The sequence below is a fragment of the Tiliqua scincoides genome, chromosome 6, assembly GCF_035046505.1.
Source record: "Tiliqua scincoides isolate rTilSci1 chromosome 6, rTilSci1.hap2, whole genome shotgun sequence".
NCBI lineage: Eukaryota > Metazoa > Chordata > Lepidosauria > Squamata > Scincidae > Tiliqua > Tiliqua scincoides.
In genome coordinates this window covers 72,258,722-72,279,367 of record NC_089826.1, presented here as the reverse complement: position 1 = coordinate 72,279,367, position 20,646 = coordinate 72,258,722, and the positions used below count along the sequence as shown (strand labels likewise).

The following is a 20,646-nucleotide window of genomic DNA, read 5'->3' as shown; positions in this document are numbered from 1 at the left end:
TAGGGTGTGGGGTCAACAGTAGCCCCTTGCTCTGGCAGCCAAGCATGGGGTAAACATCAGGGCCTTAGATTGCAGTGAGTATGCTGCAGAGCTGCAGCCACTTAGAAACAAAAGAGCCTTCAGGGTTAAAATCAGCATCTGCAGGAAGGAAAAGAGTACGGATAGTAAAAGGAGGAAGGAGAAAGAACTAAACTGATAGATTAATGGACTTAGGAACTGGTGAACTGGCTGATGCACCTGCTGACTGACCAATGGACTAACTGACTAATGGACAAACAGGTGAATAGACTTCTGAGGATTGCTGGAAGAGGGACTGCTGGAGACTGGTGTGTGGCTGGCATGCCAAAGACCTGCTGAGGACCAAGGTGTTGCTGTGGTGGCTGGAGAAGCTGCTGGCAGGAGAGGGGAGGAAGGAGGACCTCTGTAGTTTGAACAGGTAGTGGGGGTTCAGCAGTGCAGAACTAGGGCCATTGTTCAGGAACTAATTAGCTTAAAGTGGGCATAGCTTCTCTAGGTGAAGCTTGGACCAGGAATTTAGCAAAACAGTGGGTCTCAAAAATCCAGAATTAAGTAGGGAGGGGGGTCAAACTAAACATAACTTTTGTCAAGCCATTCAGTCTTGTGTGCTTATGTTTTTGGGTTTTTTTGGTGGTGACCCAAATCAGATCGAACCCTCCTGTGCATGTGATTTGCCGTGGACGATGACAAACAAACTTCTGTCAGTGCTTGTGGACACTTGTTTGTCCATAAATAGCATACATGGGGGGGGGATGATTTGGATCAAATCAGTGATGGGAGATAGAGTTAAAGCCTCTGTACTCTCTCTACAGTGCCAAACCAGATCATTTCTTCCAGCATGCTATTTATGGGGGGGGGGGGAGGGGGAGGAAGCACACCTACAATGTGTGGGGCCCACAATGTCTCCTTTGGCCCATAGAAGTAAATGTGAGAGATGTTTAATTATGCAATAGATCCCTGGGACTTTTAAAAGACTAGTAAATATTTGTTCAGGCAGATAACCACAAGGCATGTTTTTAGCTGGCACAAAACATACCCACCTTTCTTAAATGTCTCACTGTTGTGATTTGTGATCCAATCAGGATTTCATCCACACAGTCATAAGTAGTCTACAAACAGCCTGTTAAACAAATCCTCCCAGTACACCAGAAATCTAAACATCCAATTCAGGAATGAGCTGCTTGGGAGACTTGGAATTGCTGCTTAAGTGGTTAGGACATACTGAAGATTTCACAGATGAAAATACGGACTCTCTTGTCCTTGTGCATTCAAAACCCTTTTTTATTAATTTGAAAAGAAACACAAATAAAAATTCATTTAACATCCAGAATCTGTAAGAATAAACAGATAAATGTTGCCTTGCGAATAGATAATATAGTGAACGCTTTGCTATGTCTCTGTGTACATGTAACACTACTATTCTCAAACCTGAAGTTTCTCTCCCACCTGCTATACAACATACTCATTTATCATTGAACAGCCTGTTTACCACTGTTTTTTGAATCGGAGCATGTGAGTAGAATAAACTTTATTGGCATATGAACAATTGCAGAAGCATCGGCTTGCAGAAAATCACTACAAGCGTACAACAGATATATCCACTGGCAATCCTGGAGGCGGGCCAAAACACTAAGTTTCTCCAGGTGCCTGGCCACTGGTGTAAAGTGGCTCCTCCTCCTTGCCTTCAGAGCCAGTTGTTGCAACTGCAAAAGCTTTACACAGCAACAAGGCAAGGAGGAGGGGCTGCTTTACACCAGCAGCCAGGCACCTGGAGAAACTTAGCGTTTTGCCCCTCCTTCCAGTTAATATATCAGCTTTACACTTATTTGATTTAATTTATCTTATGGATATTTAAGCCATAAGATTTGTTCTCAACAAGACAAATTGAAAGATGAATTTGAGCTGGGAAGTCAGATACCTGGCTATATATTTCCCTGCTCAGCAAGTTATGCAAATGCCAAACACCCAACACAAACAACAACAAAAAAGTAATTTAATATTGTTAGATGCACATGTGGGGAGGGACCCAGAAAAAGTTCATAAGTAATTCAGTAAAAACCAAATTGATAGACTGTGCTCAGCAACACATATCCTAAAATTGGAATGATACCGAGAAGATTGGCACCTGTGCAAGGATGGCATGCAAATTTGTGAAGTGTTCCATGTGGGTAAACTCTGTACTTATTGCAGTGCTTCTTGAACCTTTTGGCACCTGGATCCACTTTTTAGAATCAGAATATGTCAGGACCCACTGGAAGTGATGTCATTACTGGAAGGGACATGATCAAGCAGGAAAATTTTTAACAATCCTAGGCTGCAGTCTTAGCCAGGAGTAAGTCCCATTTGCTCCCATTGCTAAAAGAATATACTATACATAGTAGCTTGTTAAAAGTACAGGTAAGTAACACTTCCCCAAATGCAGTCACATCCCATGGTAGCATCAAGTCTAATATATTAAAAATAAAATATTGAAATGAATGGAGACTCACCTGAAATTGGCTTGCGACCCACCTACTGGGTCCTGACCCATAGTTTGAGAAGCACTGCCTCAGATATTTAGAATAGATGCATGAAAATATTGTCCCTGTAATGGCTGCAAGCAGGAGCCTGATCTTCCCACTCACTAATGTGAAAACCAGTGAATTACATACGTGTGCGTAGAGCCACAATTTTTTTTTTGGCAAGGTCATACGGCAGATTCATACACATCCCTCTTCTCCCCTGAGGCTGGCAGTGAAGAAGCCTCTGTGGCAACACTCAGGAAATGAAACTTGGGCCAGGCATCACCAGCTGCTTGCCCTTGGTATCTATCAGTGATTTTCAACCAGTGTGCCATTATTGGTGTGCTGTGATTGATCCATAGTTGTGCTGTGGGAGTTTAGAGGAGGGTCATTTATTAGCAGGGCCATTGGAGGATCTGAGGGACCTTTATTGCAGTGTGCCTTGTCAACTGACAAAAAACTGATGGTGTGCCTTTGCAATTTTAGCTGTGAGAAGAAAAAGATTGAAAATCGCCTAGATAGGTGCTAAAGCTGGAGCTAGTTGTTAGTTTAGGGATCTTTAGCCTGCCTCCGCATACAAAAATATGCCCAAGGAGGCTTCACTTTACACAGAAAGATCCTGCCAGCCATCTTCCTTAATCCTGAATAACTTTGTTGTTCATCCTGTAAATATTGCGGGGGGGGGGGGGGGGGAGATCAGTGCCATATTTTTCCATAGTACCAGGTGAAAATGGCTGCTGCCAGGCTGCTAGAGGACCATTTATGAACGTAGTCCTTTTGCACGATTGTAGCTCATTTAATACCCATGGGCATCCGCAATGGAGAACACAATATAAAGCATCCCAGCTTCCAGAGTTTTGAAGGCTGAACAAGCATTTGTTCTTCTGCTCCGTGTTAGGGGGAAAAAAGCCATTGTCTCTCTGAAGGTAAAACAAGGCCTTGGTGCTTGCATTTTCAGTTTGCCTGCTTTGGGTGGGGCATGGAAAAGGTAATATTTGCCTGCGGTGTGGCTCTATTCTTTGCATGTTTGTTTTTTGGTATTATCTTTTTTCCTTGTGAATTTCCCAGATGTCCCCTGACTTTATGCACTGCAGTTGTTCCGAGAATGCAGAGCCATGTTTATGAGGTTTTTCTTAGAGTCACCCATAGTATCTCGTCCATATTGCTCAGATGTGTGTTTGAATGTCATCATGTGACTGACAGATCAAACGGGGGGGGGAGTGCAGGGCTTTTTTCTTCCAATATCCTGTTTGACCTAGAAGGCTTTGAAGAGGGTTGCTGCCCTTATCTGCACCTTAGAGAAGAGAGATTGTAGCTCCGGGTTGGGGCATCTGCTTTGAATGTGGAAGGTTCCAGCTTCAGTCTTTTGGCAGCGCTAGGTAAGGTTGAGAAAGACCCCTGTCTGGAACCCTAGAAAGCTAGTTTGTGTTGATGATACTAATAGCCCAATCCAACATAAGACCCCGCGGGTCAATGCAGCAGTACCAGTGCAGACTATGCTGTATCCCACAGGGGATTTTTGGCTGCTGAAGTTCTCCTTGGGGTAAGCAAACATTGTCCTCTAGCCCCATGGTAAGCCCCAGTAGCCACAATGGGTCATCTCAGACCTGCGCCAGCAATATCTCGTTGATCCATGCTGACCGATCAGGCCCAGAAAGGAATTTTGGATAAAGCATGCGCCAATGCTGATCCCGCCCCCTTCCAATCCACCTGCCCTGTTGCCACCCCGGTTCACCTTCCTGTTCCACCTCCTCCCTGCCCTTCCCCCCATGTGCCAGGGTCTTGTGCTGTCACAAAGCACGTTCCACTGGTGCAAGCCCTTGTTAAGACTGAGCTGTGAATGGACTGATTGTGACCAGGCTTGTTCTGTGTGTGTAGGGATCAAGTGCAGTGGCTTATAGTGTGAGGACTCTTATTGTGGGGATAAAAGGGATGAACATCAAAAAGATATTTAATGCAATGCACATACATGTAGGTTCTAAACAGTGGTGATTGCTAGATAGACTAATGGCCCAATCCTACATGGCTTCTATGCCACCAGAATTTCCATTCCAGCGGTGTAGCATTATTTATGGCTGTCACAAAAGACGACACAACATAGAGTGCAACTGAACCATAACGGGGCAAATCAAGGCCAGGTAGGAGGCGATAGCCGCAGCAGCAGTGATACCCTATCCCCCTTCTGGGGCTTGATCCCCCTTCTGGGGCTTGATCCACCTTCCTGGGTCCACTCAGATTTGTGCCAACAAAAAAGCTGGTGCAGGTCCAAATAGATCTGATCAGGCAGCAGAAACTAACCCGTTGGCTGCCTCGGTGGAGTGGCTTAGATAGGATAGTACAGTAAGAGGTATTGAGGAAATCTTTAGAAAGAGAAAGAAGTATGTTCGCTTGCAAAAATGGAGGAGGAAAGAGGAAGGGGAACTAGATGTTGGCATCCCAGAGTGAATGGGGAAAAGGAGTTGGGCAGTAACAGGAGACAATGAAGAGGAGTGAAAGTCTGGAAGAGAGAGAGGAAAGAAGCTAGCAAGAACCAACTGTTAAAGCCACAGCATGAAATAGGGCTATGTTCCCTGCAGCCTGCAACCAGGGCTACAGACAAGGAACCCCTAAGTGGGTTGGTTGTAAAACACTTTGTTCCTATGCAGTTGGGGGGGGGGCTTGTCTCTCCCATGCCTCTGTTAATCCTAATCACTGCCCTAAGTCTTTGAGGTGAGAACTGACTGGAAGCTGTTTTCTACTGAATCAGTCAAGGAGTACGGTTTACTTTAAACAGTAAAAAATAGGAGTCCTAGGCTCTAGATGCACTTGCAATGTTAGCGCATAACCAGAAAAGAAGGGATAAAAAGATTAAGCATGTCATCCACTCTGTGCACTCTGGAAATGGCTCCAAAGGTGGGGGGAGGGAGGAGTCGGGGTTGCTTGAACATTGCAGTGATGCTCCCTGCAAAACTTAGTGCTTGGGCACCCCTTCTAGCTATGCCACTGTGTATTGGCATTGTTAACTAGATAACAGTTGAACAACTGAAACAAGCTCCCCTGATAGGAACATCAAATATTATATGGCAATATCTCACTGGTTCTTAAGCTCTAAGGTAGAGTCTGAACTAGTGAGCACCCAAAAATTCCAGTCCAAACATCTGGTGGGCTGTGACACCTCTGGTGGAAGTGGTAGTAGTAGTAATAAAAGGCAGGAAAAGGTCTGATAAGCAGACTCAGGAGGGTTAGGCAGTAATCTCCACCAGTTTCAAGGAAGGAAGGAAGGCAAGGCAACTGAGATGGCGTTCTCCTTCTTTTGTGACCACAAATAGTTGTGTTTACCTCAACATCAGGAACTTCTGAGGATGGGGCAATGTTTTGCAGCTCTGGATACGATGACCAAGCAGGGGCCTGTTTGTCATGGAAATTTCCAAAGGCCAGCTTTTCCACAAAGCCAATCAGCAAAGAGGTTGCTCCGAGAAGTCAACATTTGGCCTTTAAGCCAAAGGTCTGGAGAACCTGGTGCTTCCTTGCCATCAGCCCATGCAAAACAATATGTGTCTGCCTGGGTCATTTTTCCTGGCATGAACCCAGCACCATGTACACATATGTATAAATGTGTGAGGTGACACAATGGTCAGTCCCCTGTACCTTCAATAGGTGTCTGACACATGCAAATTAAGTAGGTGTTTTTTTTCCCCCCCCCCCCCATGGCTTTTGTGTCATCCAGAGTCAGGGAGAGCACTAGCCACCCCCACCCATCAAACAGCCCACTTTGCTGACCTGATCGCTGAACGCTTAGTATCAATGCCAGTGGTACAGCCCAATGTATGTTTGAGGGTGGTGTAGTGGTTCCGGGGTTGGGCTTAAATTTGGAAGATCCAGGTTCAAATCCCTTCTCAGCCATGAAGCTTCCTAGGTGATCTCTTTCTTCTTCTGAGCACAAAATGGCAAACCTTTCGAGAGGCTGGTATAACAACACTGTGTTTCTACAACTAAGGCACGCCAGACCGTAGAAAGCTATTCATCACCCCCTTCTTCCCAGCCCCTGCTGCCTGCCTTGAAATTGAGCCAAAGGGGAAATAATAAACACAGATAATGAAGTAGTGACACAACAGTCATTACAATGAGGTCACTTTCCACCCTTCTCATTCTTTATTTGGCACACCACAGTTGTTTGTTTGCATATCCGGGAGCATGTAGTTGAGACCCATGATTATTGTATCCACCTTAAAGCAAACAAAATGTAGCAATGGTTTCATAAACCGGTGGAAATGGAGAAAGCAGCACTTGCTTAATTTCTTCTAGTCTGGTCGCCGTTAAAGGCTCGGGGGCAGAGAAAAGGTGGCAGCGCTATAGGAGGGGAAGAAATGGGAGCATTTTCCTATGTACCCAAGCCACTCCCATCCATTTTTACAGTCCTGTTATAAAGAAGGCTTGATGGAAAAGCTGACATACTCCTTTTGAACATGTGACATCATAAGCTACCTCACTATATTTGAGCCTGAAGTAAATCGTGCAGTGTGGGCTGGTAACTCTGGTGAACAGAGGGCCTATTCTTTACCAGGGTGAAAATGGATTAAATGGCTCATTGGCCCGACTCCAGACAATACTAAATCTCTTAAAGGAACAAACACTTTCTTCTCCTTGAAAGCATTGTTCTAATGCAGGACTGCAAAAGACTGTAAATAACATTAAGATAAAGAAACTGAACACTTTCCATTCAATTTTTTAGGGTGGAAACAAGCTGTGATTCACAGGGGCCTCAAAATTAGAGTGCTTTCCCTGACAATGGGTTGCAGCCTACCTTGCGGTCAATGAAGTAGCTTTACAATGGGCTGAAGAAATAATTGCTCTCATTTAAACGCTGCACTGCAAATCATTGGAGACTTGTATTCTCATAAACCACTTGTCACATCTCTCTTTTCCCAAGTCTGTCAAGGAAATTGATTTTTTTTTTTTTAAGGAAACAGGGAAAGTACTTGCAGGCATGTGATACAGATTCAGTTTTCCATATGTTGTACACCATTGTTAAATACTATATATAAAGCAGGAGCAGAACCAAATGTGGTGTTAGGCTGGGAGCAGAACAGTTCAGTAAGTCAATTAATAGCGCAGTGATTTTCTGCCTTTCTCATCTCACAGCCCACTGACACAGCACTAAAATTTTCAAGGCACACCATCAGGTTTTTCACAATTGACAAGGCGCACCTGCTGCCAGTGGGAAGTTCACATCCCCCATTGGCCCTACTAATAAATGACTTTCTCCAAATTCCTGTGGCACACCTGTGGACCACTCGTGGCACACCAATGTACCATGGCACAGTGGTTGAAAATGGCTGTAATAGGGTATTTGTGGGCAGGGCAGATTGACAGGTGCTAGTAGAGCAGTGGCTCCCAAACTTACCTGGGTCACGATGCCCCTGGAGCCTCTTCTTCCTGGCTCAGCTGGGCATTACCATGAGATCCAAGATCGCGGCACCCAGGCGAACAAGTAGGAAGGGCCATGAAAGGACATCCTACAGCATCCCTGTGAGTGTGCCAAGAGGCATCACAATGTATACTTTGGGAACCCTTGCAGTCGAGGCTCTGGTATTCCTACTCCCTGATGGTGAGTGCAAGTCTATGCAGAGAACAGGAGGTTTCCCTTATATACTGAGAGGCCATGGAGTGACTGAAGTGGAATGTACACCAACTGGTAGCATGAACCTCTTGGGATACCTCAGTCCTCAGGTAGTGCCCTCTGCTGAATGATTGCCTTGGTTTTTAGGAGGGCAGTTAAACTGATCTAATGGACCATTGAGCAGATGTGATTTTTTTTTTCTATTTTTCTTTCAAGTCATAAGACACTTTATTGGAATCTGTTGACTACAACTTTGCAATTGTCACTCAAGACTGGCTCTGAGTTTGCCTATCATGGGCCTCCTCCTACTGGGGGGAAGGGATCCTGAGACCATCACCACCATACAAGGGCTGTGGGCAAAGAGAGGTTCTTGAGCACTGGCAGTGGGTCCTTCAGAGGGGCCTGAGCCCTTAGCACCTGTCTTATGATTGCTACTTTTGATTATTTATGGTTTTATTGTGTTTGTTACTCACCCAGCAGCCATTTGAAATATGTGGCAGGATACAAACTGAGGAGGAAATTAAAAGTTCACATGGTTGCTTGAGACTCTGTTCAAGTTAATTGGTACTGAGTGTCTCGGGAGTGATGCCCATGTTAGTCACACTGCTCAGCCTTTGAGGTAGAATGACATCAAGACTATTATATCAGTATCCCTCCTCAAGCGCTACCTGCCCCAGTCCCCAGATTCAGCCCAAATTTGTATTGAACAGTATCTGTGATAGAGTAGCATCTGAAATGGAACCACACAAGTGGGGTTGCCAACCACCTCCACCCAGCAGAACTGTTGTGCCATTGCAGATTCTCCAAAAAGCAACCAAGTAACAAGTGTCAGTGAGGTGAGGATGCATCAGTTGGTTCATTGTCTATGATGGAGTCTGCAACACCACATGAGCCCAACTGGAAGGAGTAGGTGAGCAACCTCACTGAGGGCAGACAGGCCGTAGGTTTCCATTGGGGTCTGCACGGTGTCTTGCAGGCAGCTGCTTGTGGGGAAGCAAGGACAAACACAGAGGAAGTACCAAGGAACTGACTACAGCATCAGTCCCATAACAAAAGGGCTTCTGATGAGTATTTGGCCAGCAGTAGCTATGTTTGGAGCCCCTGGCATTTGACACTCCCTGCTTTTTGCTGTTGTAAAAGGAAGGAATGGTTAGGCAACCTAGTTTATAGGAGAAATATATTTGATAACCATGAAGGATCAGAAGGGGGGTAGATACATGAGAAGGAGAGGCAGCATCAGTGCATTGCAACCCTCCCCCTTTGCTTACTTGTTTGGCATGCATTGTGCTTGCTTCCCCTATTGGCATCATGAACTAGAGGTTCCAGTTGGGTGACTGTCAGTGAAGTCTTCTTGGAGCAGACCATCTGGAGTAAGATTCTGAGAAGATATGAAATAACAATCTTCCCTCATACATGGTGAGGGGCAAGAGGTTGTTTGTGCCAGGTGCACCCTTTGTGCACCAAATGCCCTTTTACTATAGTTCCCATCACCAGAGCTCCCCTTTGAGAGACCAGAGAAGCTCAGTCCCATGCCACACATCTGTTCGTCTGAGCTGTTGTCTCCCTAGGAAGGCTTATATACTAGAGTTGGCAGGCTATGATTGACTGCCAAATGTAGTCTGTATCCTATGCTTCATTGTAGGAAAGTGGGTAGGGCAGGGCTATGGCAGGAGGTGCAATCTTCTGTTGTTTTTCCTTTCCCTATTTTTCCTTTTGTTACTGCTACTTACACCAACTCTCTCAGTGCAGTGGTAAGGCATTGTGTGGGCACTGGTGGCATGTCCTTTTGCTGGTTGGGGGGGGGGGGTTAGGATATGGCATGTGTCAATTCCTCCCACATCCCTCCTACATTGTTCCCATTGTCATACCCCATCTCCAACCTGTTTGAGCCTCTCTGCCAGCAGATTTGTGCAGTGTCTGAGTAATGTCCATGGTGTAGCATTTTCTAGTGTTGCACGGTATCCATTTGTGTGTGACTTCTACACCAGAGGGGTTGTCGTTGTGCCAGCAGATCTCAAGTAGAGGACTGGGCCTTTATAGGCTTTTCAATATGCTGCAGTGTATCTCAAACTGTGGGTCAGGACCCACCGTGGGTCGCAAGCCAATTTCTGGCGGGTCCCCATTCATTTCAATATTTTATTTTTAACAGATTAGACTTGATGCCACCATGGGATGTGACTGCATTTGGGGAAATGTTACAGACCTGTACATTTAACAAGCTACTATGATATTCTTTTAACTATGATAGTAAATGGGACTTACTCATGGGTAAGTGTGGGTAGGATTGCAGCCTAGGATTGTTAAAAATTTTCCTGCTTGATGAGGCCACTTCCAGTCATGATATCACTTCCAGTGGGTCCTGACAGATTCTCATTCTAAAAAGTGGGTCCCAGTGCTAAATGTATGAGAACCACTGCAAAATGGGATAAGAGGTTCAGTCAGTCAAACATTAGATTGTAGGTTCCTTGGGGCAGGGGCTATCTTATTTGTTTATGCGATAACGCCCTTGTAAATTGAAAATACTATGCAAATGTTAGGGATATATGTTAATTTAGAACTCCTAAATGTTAGTGGTCTTTATCTTGCATGACATTGTGATAACCCTGTGAGGATGATCACTATGATCCCCACTTCCTTAGAGAAATGTTACCCCAACCACTTCACTAATGATTTGAGATAATCACAGTCAGAGATTAAATACAATAACTGAAGAGCACAGTTTTGTTCTATGCATTACAAGTCTGATTCCTCAGAGTAATATATGAAAGAATGTATGCAAAAATCTGGTTCTCTCTGATTCACCATTTTTCCCAAGCGAGATGTTCTTCCCTACCAATGCCTTCCTTGTCTGACCTATTCAAACTATTTAATTTGGACAGATAAGCTATTGCCAAATTCTGCCATGTTCTTTCACTTTTGCTGGGAGCCATGTTCCTGAATCATCTATTCACGGCAACTCTATTAGTGGCTCTGCCATTACAGCCAGCGAAGGTAGACCAAAGCCAGAGAATTTGGCATTGTATCACTTCAGCTTCCCCGCATAGGGGACCATGTTTTTGAATGATATTGCAAATCCCTATACAACTATCTCCTGATGTGCCAGGTGGCTATATGCAAGGAGTTTGGACTTAAGTATTAATTATTGTATTATTTATTTAAAATATTTATATCCTGCCTTTCCTTCCATAATATGGGAGATGGCTAACAAGAATTAAAGTACAAGAATTACAATAAAATAATTTAAAATGTGATAAATGCAGTAAAACAGGAGGGAATCCCAAAAATTTAAAGCAAGAGAATAAGTAATAGTAAAAGTGATGAATAAGAGAGGTACATGATGTAGGAGCCTTCAAAATTCTGTTTTCCCACCTGCAGTTCCCAGTGATGCAACCTCAGATGTTATCCCCCCTTGCTTTCTCTGTGAATCATGTAGATCAGCTGTTTTCAACTGTTTTCGTCTGATGCCACAATCCACTAAAATTGTTAAGACACACTATCAATTTTTGCATGATTGACAAGGCACACCATGCTGCCAGCAGGGGACTCACATCACCCAATGGCCCTGCTAATAAATGACCCCCCCCCCGCCAAACTCCTGTGGCACTTCCTGCAGGCCATTCACGGCACACCAGTGTGCCATGGCACGGTGGTTGAAAATGACTGAAGATAATGTCTTTGCTTTTCTTTATGGGGTACACACAATTCAACAGGATCAAGACAGGAGGTTTTAATTGTAAATTCTTCAGACTCCAGGCATAAACTCCTGAACTCTTCTCTGTTTGTTTTTACCTTGTATAGCCATTTACTCTTTAAAGATTTTTCCAGTGTGTTAAAAAAATGTCACCTAAGCAGTTTTTCTCCTTTGAAACAACAAATAAAGGCAAAAGTTCTACATTTTTCTCCACACACACCCCCTTGCCTCCATCTAAATATCCTATTTAGTCTCTAGGGAGTTAGGATTATTTTTACTCCTTCAAAATCCTGATAAGTCTCTTAAAAGTCTGCCTCATGATGGTACGGTCTGCAGATCATTAATTCTGCAAATTTCTTGACATTTTCTTTGCTGCTTGTTCCGGTTTGATGTGGAGCAGATGTTTAAATTTGCAAACATTTGTTTTATGTTGCTGACTCTGTTGATGATCAGTGCTCCACTGTCTCCCACTTTCAGCAGATGAAAGTGAAATGAAAGATGAAAGATGAAGGTTCCAGTTGGGTGACTGTCAGTGAAGTCTTCTTGGAGCAGACCATCTGCAGTAAGATGAAAGATGCTGACTCTGTTGATGATCAGTGCTCCACTGTCTCCCACTTTCGGCAGATGAAGTAAATGAATATTTGTTAGGAAAACTGCAAAGTTGCCTGAACTTCTCTGAAAGTTTGCTGCCAATAATCCAGCACTTGTGAGCAGTTCAATGGATATAGAGCTGCTATTGTTGCATTGTTGTTCCATAAAAACTTTCAATTCATATTATATTTTGTTCTCAGTATGGAATAAAGTTAATGGATTGAGAGTTATTTGAGCTAAAATTTTTGTGTTCTGCTTTTAAAAAATAATAATAATAGCACAAGCTCACCTCCTCTTTGTCTTATAGGTTTTTTTTTTCCATAGCATTCTAGTTTCCCATCCCTGGAAACTTTAAAACAGGCTTTACAATCAACAACTTTTGCCCTAATGGGAATTCAGTGAGATCAGTAAAATCAAGTTTATAGCCATTGAAACTGAATGCACGGAGAAAGGCCCTGTCCAGAACACCTTATTACTTACAATTCTACCAGGGCAACGGTTCCTAAACTGTGAGCCATGGCTCCCTGTGGAGCCACAGAAACCAGCCGGGGAACCATGGAATCCTCGCAAAAAACCCCGCTGACCTATACAATATATAGGATTGTAGCCCTAATAGGAAGCCACAGCCAGTGGCCCAGTAGATGAAGGGAACCACCAGTTGAACAAGTTTAGGAACCATTGCACCAGGGATTCAGAGAGGTGAGTACGACACAAGCTCATTTTTATCTTTTGACAACCTTTTGAGATAGTAAGAAGGAGAGAGAGAGAGAGAGTTGGCCACCCAGCAAGCTTTGTGAGCAGCTCAGGAGTCTGAACCCAGGCTTCCTTACCTCAAGCACAATATTCTGTCTGTTTCCCACACTGAACTGATTCTGAGATGTGCAGTAATTATGAACACTATTCCCAAACCCTTCTTGATCCACCACGATTTTCTTGTATCACATTCAACCCTTAATGCATTCTTCAATACCTGGAACTTGTATTCAAAACCATCTAAATATGCATTTACTCTAGTGTACGTCAAACTGGTTTCACATGTGCATGTACAACATTGATGACTCACAACTGAGTATGAGTAACCCACTCTGCTGAAAAGCATTGCTTGGAAGCTGAGATGGAATACTATGCAGGCTCTATCTCTGACATTTGGCCTTTCACACATGCAAGGTCAAATAATAAACCTGCATGAAAAGGGTTCTTCTAATCTGTGTGGAAAGTTTTGGGGGTTATTGACCCATTTGTGTTTCCTTGTTGATACACACAGTTTATTAATCCTGGAGACATCAAGATATATGCCAAACCTATTAACACAACCTATTAACACCAAATGAGCTTTCTGAAGGTACTGATGGATTTCTGGCTCATTTAGGAACCATGTGTTTTAATCAGTGTTCTACTTCAGAGTAACAGCTAAAACAGTAAGAATTAATCAGAGAAAATGATGATAAATCACATCAATGCATGATCCAAATGCTTTCATCTTTAATTTGTGTTCTCTCCTTAGTTAACTGGGAATCTAGGCAATCATAAGGATGCAGCAGCTTCCACAGACTCACACAAGAAATAAACTACACATCATCACACTTTTCTCCATCATGATTTTACTAGCTGGCACTGCTATTTTTTCCCCGGCACCAGTGGTTCCCAAACATACCTGGGTCACAACACCTCAGCAGCCTCATCGATCTTGCCTCTATCTTGGTCTGGCAAGTTCCAAGATGGTAGTGTAGTAAGATTTTGTGTGGTCCAAGATAGTGGTGTCTGGGGCAACAGGTAGGAGGTGCCACCAGGGACATCACTCAGCACCTCTGTGACTGTGGCACAATAGCCTAAAGCATTGTGTTGCACACTTTGAGAATCCTTGCTCTACACTCTTAGACCCCAATCTGACAATCTGCGTGTCAGATTGCCAGGGAGGGAATTAGGATGCAACAGCAGATTCTGGTGCTGTCCCTGTCCCCTTCCAGGCCTGAACCTCCCCCAGTCTGCCACCCCCCACCCAGAAATACCCCCTCCCTGCTATTTTCCCCATGCCCCAGAATGCCTCCTTGACTCTCAGCAGGGTACTTATCATTACAGGGTCCCAGTGGGCATCCGACTGGCAAGGTGGACCAGTGCTGACTGGTGCTGGCTGCCCTGTCAGCACCTTTTCTCTTCCAGCACCTTTTCTCTTCCTCAACTTGCCTCATGGCACATCTGCAATTGCCATTACCAGAACAACACATGGGAAACCAGAGCTACCCAGCAACAGACTCTGTCTCTGAGTGACACACACACACACACACACACACACACACACACACACACACACACATGTGCAAACCAGGTCTCAGTGTCCAATAGATTCATGGAAATTAAATAGGAAGTTCTTTCAAGAGAAGGACTCTGAAGAAACCCCCGATGATCAGAGGCTGGGTCCTACTAAAATTGTAATCATGATTGATTCTCGAGTCTAAGCATGAAATTCATTTATGTTTCATACACACCTTAAACTCATAGCCTGAAGGTAATTTTATACTGTAGTGTACAATATATTTAATAATTTTGTACATGAAACAAAGTTTCTATACATTGAACCATCAAGAAGCAAAGTTTCCCATTTCACTATCTCAGCCACCCAGCTGCACAGTCTGTGGTTGTTTTGCCTCACTATCATTCCTGACTTGAATTTATTTGCTACCAATAAGCGATCTTTTTTTTTTCTTTTTTAACACTTATTCACACATAAGGGCACAGTAAAAAAAAGTTTCAGATTTTGGAACACATCAGATTTTCAGATTAGGGATGCTCAACCTATAGTAGCTCCATAATGAGGATCTAATAACAGAATTAGACTAACAAGCTACAGTATTCAGTCCCAAGGAACTCTCCTCACAGAATAATGATAAAATATAATGAACAACTTGAGACCAACAGGCTGAAATCATATGGAAGGAGGCTGAGGGAATGATAATTAATTCTCTGCTGTTTACACACCACCTTCCTTGGCAATAACACCCTACTTCGGTAAAGCCTAGGGCTGTTTTCTCAGATTCCATCTCCAGAAGGGTGCATGAAGTTAGCCAAGACTAGGATTTCACCTGTGGAATGTAGCTTGACCTGCTCAATGGCAGATTCAACTGCAGAGGAAAACACTTTCTTGTGCATTGGCAGCTCTGGTCCCAGCACCCACGTGCTAGGGTGACTTTTGGCTCAGGAATGCCATGTTTCCCTGACCCGCTTCTCTGAATTACAGACTAGAGACAGGGTTCACTCTGGCACCTGGAAACAGTATCGAGCTGAGGTGTGTGCGAGAATTACTAATGCCCTGTGGTTCTGCAGGAGTCTCTGTGTTAGGCACACCTCCTGTTTTTCTGCAAGCCTAAAGCTGTGACTCTGGTAGTTTTGGACAAACCATCTCGTTTGAGATTGTATTTATTTATTTTAAAGTTAAATTGATTTTAATTAAATACAATTAAAACATGTATATCCCACCTTGCTCTTTGAAACGAAGAACAGAGGCTGCTAACAATCAAGTTTAAAACAAGAAAATTGCAACATAGAAAGACAAAAGCAAATACAGTTAAAATTAACTACTTCCTATTAGTGCCAATCTAGTTTTTTTTCAAGCATTCAGGCTGCTGACAGCCTGCACCTGTGTCGCTATAAGCCTGAGTGCTTATAGTGACCTGTAAAAGCAAGAATATTTTCATACAATGAGCCTCTAAACAAAGTTAATGGTGCATAGGGGGCATGCAGGGCCACAAAGACAGTGTTCCCCCATATCCACTATTTCCATATGCATGGTGGTTAACTGGAACTGGATCCCCAGAGATAACAGGGGCCTACCTGTGCTTTTTATATCTGATGCTGAAGAGGCACACAGTTAACAGCCCAATCCTAACCTGCACTGGAACAGGCAGACTGGCTGGCCTGTGCTGTATCCAGCGTGTGGTTGGAGTTGGCTGCGGCACAACTCAGAGTAAGGGGAATCAATTTTGGCAGCCCCAATGGCACTACTCAGATCTATGCCACCGAAATAGGTTTATAGTACTGGCAAGAGTGTTGGAATCTCAATCAGGGTTCAAATCTCCTGCTTCTGGCAGCATGATGCTGACCAGTGTTGTCACTAGGGTTTGCATCACCTGGTATGGGAGGCCAGCGTGTCACCCCCATGATGGACCTCCTCCCATGTAGTGGGTGGGGCAACACCCTGGGTGGTGGGTTAGGTGAGGTACTATCGCCCCACCCCCACTGTTTTATTTTGGCTATAAATTTTGATAAAATATAGACATTTTGGCCAGTAGTGGTGTCACACACACACATACACACCCTGTATCCATCACCTGGTGTGGCCCACACCCCATTAGCAATGCCACTGATGCTGACACTTGGCCTGCAGAGTCCATTCTGGGACTCAGGGTGGAAAATTGCAGCTTTGTCACTTCAAGGCTTTTGGGTTTTGTTGGCTTGTCGTGCTTCTCAAAGAAATAACTGTCCTGAGAACTACTGGAAGACATCTGTTCAAGAGTCTTTTGTTTAATAGAATCACCATGGTACCCATGAACACAAACGTGCTTCAAAAAGCTCCAATATTGCAACATCTTGGTTCTAAAATAATTGTTTCTCCAGAACATGTCAAGCTCTCAGTGTTCTGTTTGTTTTTTTCCTTTTCCTTTGGAAATGCAACCACATTAGCATCTGTAGGAAGTGAGAACTTGTTGCGAGTTTTATCTTGTTTTTGGTTCCTGGCCCTAAAATATGATAAATGCACTAAGTCGGACCAGTGGCATAGCTGCACATTGCCTTCACTGCCCAGAGTGGCTCCAATGTGAGTGGGAGGGGTTGCTTTAACACACTGAGGCTCTGCAGTACTTAGCATATCCCCCCCCCATAACTAAGCCACTGAGCTGGACTGAAAGTTTCCAGCACAGTTCAGTGTGGAGTGGAACCCTTTTTCATAGACACTAGACGCTGTTCCAGAACCACCTTTCAGAGCACGATACCATAGTCTTTCGAGACTGAAGGTTGCCAGCATATGGTTCCAAAACTGTGGGTCTGGACCCACTAGTGTGTCGTGACATTATTTTTGGTGGGTCAACAAAGGGCGATGGAAAGATTAGATAATTGCCTCAAGCCCTGAACATAAGAAGAGGTCCCCTGGACCAGACCAAAGAACATAAGAACAGCCCCACTGGATCAGACCATAGGGCCATCTAGTCCAGCTTCCTGTATCTCACAGCTGCCCACCAAATGCCCCAGGGGGCACACCAGATAACAAGAGACCTCATCCTGATGCCCTCCCTTGCATCTGGCATTCTGATACATAGCCCATTTCTAAAATAAGGAGGTTGCACATACGCATCATGGCTTGTAACCTGTAATGGATTTTTCCTCCAGAAACTTGTCCAATCCCCTTTTAAAGGCGTCCAGGCCAGATGCCATCACCACATCCTGTGGCAAGGAGTTCCACAGACCAACCACACGCTGAGTAAAGAAATATTTTCTTTTGTCTGTCCTAACTCTCCCAACACTCAATTTTAGTGGATGTCCCCTGGTTCTGGTGTTATGTGAGAGTGTAAAGAGCATCTCCCTATCCACTCTATCCTTCTCCTGCATAATTTTGTATGTCTCAATCATGTCCCCCCTCAGGCGTCTCTTTTCTAGACTGAAGAGGCCCCAACACCGTAGCCTTTCCTCATAAGGAAGGTGCCCCAGCCCAGTAATCATCTTAGTCACTCTCTTTTGCACCTTTTCCATTTCCACTATGTCCTTTTTGAGATGCGGCAACCAGAACTGGACGCAATACTCCAGGTGTGGCCTTACCATTGATTTGTACAACGGCATTATAATATTAGCTGTTTTTTTCTCAATACCTTTTCTAATGATCCCAAGCATAGAATTGACTTTCTTCACTGCTGCCGCACATTGGACTTCCCCAGCATTGTGCCCCGGGGCAAAGGTCTGCAATGACGCCCCCGTGAGATGCCATCACCCCCCACATGCAAATCCACCCCCCTCACCAAAACGTTTCAGAGCCTCCTGCGACTCCAAGACGTGTTGGAGAAGCCTCCGGAGGCTTTCCCGTGCCATGTTTAGTGGTGGATGGGCCTACCCTCCCAACCTTGACTTCAAATTGCCACAAATAGTAGCCCAGGAAGCACTTAGGCAGTTGTGCAGTGGTGTGATGATGTCATTGTGTCACTGCCGATCTACTTCTGGATGCCACATGTTGCTTTGGGTGAGTAAGGGAGGTTGGGTGGTGTGGGTGGATGACACCAGCCTTGGGCAGCCATCCACACTGGCAGCTCCACTGTCAGGGATGATCCAAGGCTTCCTGATCTCTGAGCGACATGCCAAATGCTTCCCCCCCTTACCTGGTGATATGCCAGCCTTTGTTCCCCCCCCTCGCCAGTGTTCTAGCTTAGCCCCTCCACATTACTTCTTCCTCTCTGTTCCCCCCTCATCCTTTTCCAATCCAGAGAGTGGAAGGAGGAGGACAGGCAGGGGAGATAAGCAGACAGACGGGCAGTCCCCATCATTCTGCTGCCTGAGGCAACTGCTTCAGTTGGCCTCATAGATGGGCCAGCTCTGAGAAGTACTCTTCACTTTGCCATAAACTTACCCCTGCTAATTGGGTAAGAGGCACTTTTTCAAGTGGGTGCTCCTTTTTTTTTTAGCAGGGGGAGAGTAACTAGCCCACCTAACCCCAGCACTGTCTGTTCTAGTGGCTGTCTGCTGGTATTCATTTGCATCTTTTTAGATTGTGAGCCCTTTTGGGACAGGGAGCCATTTAGTTATTTGATTTTTCTCTGTAAACCGCTTTGTGAACTTTTAGTTGAAAAGCGGTATATAAATACTGTTAATAATAATAATAAACTTGCCAGGTGGTTTCAGGAGATCATTTCTTCTCTCATCCCTAGTTCCTGTATGAGCCTGACATTACAGGGTCATAATTTAAATTATGTAATTACAGGGTCAGAATATAACACTTTAAAGCATAGCAGTATCAGTATTAGTTCTTATTCGTTTTGACCAACTTTGTCCATGGTTTGTTTGGGGACATTTACTTGCCACCTTGAGCAATTCCTCACCATATCAGTGAATGGTACATTCGTGGATGGTGAATCATAAGGATTTTCCGAAACCGAGATGGAATTAATTGATAAACTGCCACGTGTACTGCCACTACCTCTTGTCACTTAGTAGCAAGCCCTCTTCAGGTGTGATGTTTGCTTAATCTTGCCTCACCAATTCACTCCTTCGGGAAACCATGATTCCCTCCACCTCTCCTCCCCCATCCACCGCAATGCGGGGATAATAATGGTCTGCTTTAAAGTTGTGGGATATGCTAAGTGCATCAGGTGCTTTGAACACTTGAAATGGGCTCTATAAATGTGAAATAGCATTGTATGTATTATTTTATATCCTGCCCTTCCTCCAGGGAGCCTGGGGCAATGTATCTGATCCTTCCCACTTCCATTTTATTCCCATGACAAGCCTATGAGGTAGGTTAAGCTGAGAGACTTAAGCTGGTCTGAGGTCATGCAATGAGCTTCATGGCTGAGTGTGGATTTGAATATCGGCCTCTCCCATCTTCCTCTCATGCACATTTGTATGTAGTGCCATGGAACCCTGGAGGACTAACACCTGTCCTGCCTGTGCTTTACTACAATTTTTGTGCCACTAAAACAGCCATTTTCTATGGTTTTCATGGCACATTGACCTCTATGATCTTTGCCTCTTGTGATGCCACTTCTGTGTTCCTGGAGTCTCTCCAGTTCTGCAGCTAGGATTCTAGGGCAACTGTCTTAATGCCAGCAGAGGGAGAGGGCAGACAATTTGTTACTTCTGACTACTGACAGTTACCCTAAAAACAGAGCCATAGGACCCAGAAGGTTTTTTAGCTGTTTTCAGCCACTGTGCTCGAAGCTCCCACAGCACACCTGTGGACCTTTCATGGCACAACAGTTGTAAATTGCTGCACTAAAGCATTCTATATCCTACCGACTGACCCCAAAAATGGTCTGAGGAGAAATGTAGGGCAAGGACAGTGGTACCCACCCTCAGCCCACCAAGGCAGAGGCCCTGTCAGCACTCTGTGGCTTGCTCTCATCTTCATCAACTACCAGGAGGCTCCCTGTCTGCCTGCACAGCTGTTATTAGCACACCTTTGCACAGATAAAGTATTCATCTGGTCCTGAAAGGGATGGAACCAGGCCAGCACCTATCATTGTCAGGACTCTTACAACAGAATAGTGTGTGTG

General features: G+C 44.5%; 1 protein-coding gene and 1 pseudogene across 1 annotated transcript in view; both read left to right on the top strand.

Annotated features, from left to right (window-relative positions):
- C6H4orf19 (chromosome 6 C4orf19 homolog) overlaps positions 1-20,646 on the top strand; it is a 46,905-nt gene that overhangs the window by 4,706 nt on the left and 21,553 nt on the right. The gene's annotated exons all lie outside the window — the stretch shown is intronic.
- On the top strand, positions 2,092-2,188 carry LOC136656466 (U6 spliceosomal RNA; annotated as a pseudogene).